Here is a 3,781-nt window from a genome sequence, read left to right on the forward strand (position 1 = left end):
AAAAAAAAAAAAAAAGTAGCCAGGCTTGGTGGTGCATGTGTACAGTCCAGGCTACTTGAGAGGTTGATGGGAAAGGATCACTTAAGCCTAGAGATTCGAGGTTACAGGAAGCTGTGATCTCACCACTACACAACAGAGTGAGATTCTGTCTTGAATAAATACATAAATAAATATCCACATAGGAATGGAATCTGTTTAACAGCTCTTTCCCTGGGAGGTGGGATGCTGTCACCTCCTAAATCACACCCAACTGGTTGCTTTACCTGAGATCGTGAAAAGGCATCAAAGGGAACAGATTGGGAACTCATTCCCACCCCGCAGAGCAAGCTATATCCAACATGGAGCCAGCTATGTGGGCATGGAAATCCTCTGACATCACTCACTCTACAGGTGAACCTGGGTAAATCTTGCATAACCAACCTGAGCCTCAATTTCCTCACCAATGAAATGGAATGACAATACCTGAATTGTGGAATGAGAGAAATTAGAGATACTATGTGTAAAATGCCTGGTGTGCAGAATGGACCCAATACATGGAATCCATTACTACTCTTCATTTCCCCTCCTAAGAAAAACTATGTTACGTACTAACACACAGAGGATAGGAAGCACAAAATTGGGACTTAGACCTGAGTTCCAATTTCAGCTCTGCCACTTCCCAACATGAAATATTAAGAAAGCAAGTTCATTGCCCAGTAACTTGTTGCATCGTATCTAAAGCAGGGCTGGTCATGCCTAATTTTTAGGGTTGCGGTGAGGGTTAAATGAAATAGTGTATAAATGTAATATACTTAGGTCATTGCCTGGCATGATATATACAATAAATGGTAACATCATTATTTATTATCACGGAACTAGTATTCTCTGAATCTCTATTCATACTTGTTTGAAGTTCAGACTTCACTGGGGATATTTCTAAAACTAACTCATTCATCTGGCTTCTCCATACAAAAATCTAGAGATGTGGCTCAGTGCCTGTGGCTCAAGCCGCTAAGGCGCCAGCCACATACACCTAAGGTGGCGGGTTCGAATCCATTCCGGGCCCGCCAAACAACAGTGATGGCTACAACCAAAAAATAGCCGGGTATTGTGGCGGGCGCCTGTGGTCCCAGCTACGTGGGAGGCTGAGGCAGGAGACTCGCTTGAGCCCAGGAGTTGGAGGTTGCTGTGAGCAGTGAAGCCATAGCACTCTACCCAGGGGGACAGCTTGAGGCTCTGTCTCAAAAAAAAAAAAAAAATCTAAAGATGTAACTGGGCTCCTATTCTGCAAGTGTGCCTGAGAATACCATCTCCCATCTTCTGAGACAGAAGAAATACTGTGAATGAACTCCCTGATTTTGGAGGAAAGGGGACATTCCAAACATGTACCTTCTTCAAGTTTCTCTTCCCATTCCTTAAAAGAACCTCGATTTCACTTTTATTCTAAAACTTCAGATTATCTTCTCCTAAACACTTTTAGATCCTATTACATTCCATACCAAATAGTCTGCACAGTAAACATCTATTTACATAAAATTCAATCGAGAAGACAATATAATAATCCAATTTTTCTTACATATGTCATCATAGGCTATTATAATGATACTAAAGTTCTATGGATACATTTTCGGGGTTTTTTTGTTTTTTGTTTTTTTATTAGAGACAGAGTCTCACTTTGTTGCCCTCAGTAGAGGGCCATGGCATCACAGCTCACAGCAACCTCCAGCTCCTGGGCTTAGGCAATTCTCTTGCCTCAGCTACATTTTGTATCATCAAAAAAGAAATAGTGGGCCAGATGTGGTGGCTCATCCTGTAATCTCAGCACTTTGGCTGAGGCAGGAGGATTACTTGAATCCAGGAGTTAAAGACCAGCCTGAGCAAACATAGACAGATCCCCCCATCCCTGCCTCCACAAAAAAATTGAAACTTAGCTGAGTATGATGGTGCATACCGGTAGTCCCAGCTGCTCAGGAGGCTGAGGCAGGAGCAGGGTTTGAGCCCAGGAATTCCAGGATGCACTCTAGCCTGGACAACAGAGTGAGACCTTCCCTCAAAAAAAATCTTACTGGCAGTGATTTTAAAATTAAGTTACAAAGGCAAAAAATTGGCATCTCCTACAAGACTGAATAACAATGTACCTGTGTTCTCAAGCAGGAGGCATCTAACTACTAAAATCAGTGTCAAAAGGACACTGCCAGCAGTGGGATTTGTCCTAGTTGTTGCCAAATGACTATTGGTGGAAGCCCAGGTTCAAAGACTAGGATAATTCGGAAGTGAATGGTGGCCAGACATGCTGGCTCATACCTGGAATCCTAGCACTTTGGGAGAACAGCACAAAAGGATTACCTAAGGCAGGAGTTCAAGACTAGCTTGAGCAAGAGCAAGACCTTGTCTCTACAAAAACTAGAAAAATCTGAGTGTGGTGGTGTGTGCCTGTATTCCCAGCTACTGAGGCAGCTGAGGCAGGAGAATGGCTTGAGGCCAATTCAAGGCTACAGGGAACTCTGATGGTGTCACTGCCTGGCTTGACCCAGCACTTTGTTCCTAGGAATACACCTTAAAGAACTGAAAATGCGTGTTCAGGCATTATTCATGATAGCCAAAAGGTGGAAACAACCCAGATGTCCACCACCTAATGAAATGATGAACAAAATGCATATCCATAGACTGGAATATTATCAGCCATGAAAAGGAAGAAAACCCTGATTCATGCTACAAAATGGACAAACCTTGAAAACATGCTGAAAGTAAGAAGTCAGACATCAAAGGGCACAAAGAGTCTGATTTTACTTACACGAAATGCCCACAAGAGATAAATCATGGTAAGCAGATTGCTGGTACCTGGAAAGAGGGGAAGAGGAATGACACTAGTAGGTACAGGGCCTCCTTCTGGGGTGAGGAAAATGTTCTGGACCTAGATAGAGGTGGTGGTTTTACAACCTTGTGACTGTAGTGAATGTCCCTGAAGTGTGCATTTTAAAATGATTTGAGTAATGACTTCTATATTACATGAATTCTACCACAATTAAAAAAAAAAAATCTAACTCATGGACCCAAGCCACAGAAATCTGACTCAAGCCACTGAAATCCAATTCTTTGGGGAGTGGGACCCCGGCATCAGGATGCAAAACCCTCAACTCTGCCTTCCCAAGTGACTCCATGGGGCAATGAGGGGGTGAGACTGTCGGGGTTGTAGAGTCCAGTCAAAGTATGCAGATTTTGCAGTGAGCTGTGATGCCACAGCACTCTACTGAGGGTGACATAGTGAGACTCTGTCTCAAAAAAAAAAAAAAAGCATGTAGATTTGTCAGGTATTTTGTACAGTTCTGGGGCCAGATAACACTTATAACAACTAAAAAATCAACATTGCTAACATAGAAATAGCTCCTGCAAATAAAACACAAATAATCCAAATCTGTCGAAATACATAAATAATATTTAAAATGGGCAATCACAGGAGAGGAGCTCTTAAAAAAAAATAAACTAACAAACGAGAAGAGGTTCAACTTCATCATTAGTCAGAGAAATTAAATTTAAAGTAACAGTGACTTCCTGCTTTTCCCACATTAGACTGGCAATAATTAAAAAATAAATAAATTAGACCCAGTGTGGGCAGTGATGTGTTCAAAAGGGCACACCTGTCTATTGTTAGTGTGAAAGTGACTTATTATTGTAGTTTTGGAAAGTTAACTTGACAATTCCTATTTGAAATCCCACATTGGGAATCCACCCTGCAGAATTGTGCTCACGGAGGAATTATTTGCAGAAGCAACAAAGGAAAAGCTGGAGATAACCAGCATGT

Source organism: Otolemur garnettii, unplaced genomic scaffold (assembly GCF_000181295.1).
Source record: "Otolemur garnettii isolate 467f Iridium unplaced genomic scaffold, OtoGar3 scaffold00105, whole genome shotgun sequence".
In the NCBI taxonomy this organism is placed as follows: domain Eukaryota; kingdom Metazoa; phylum Chordata; class Mammalia; order Primates; family Galagidae; genus Otolemur; species Otolemur garnettii.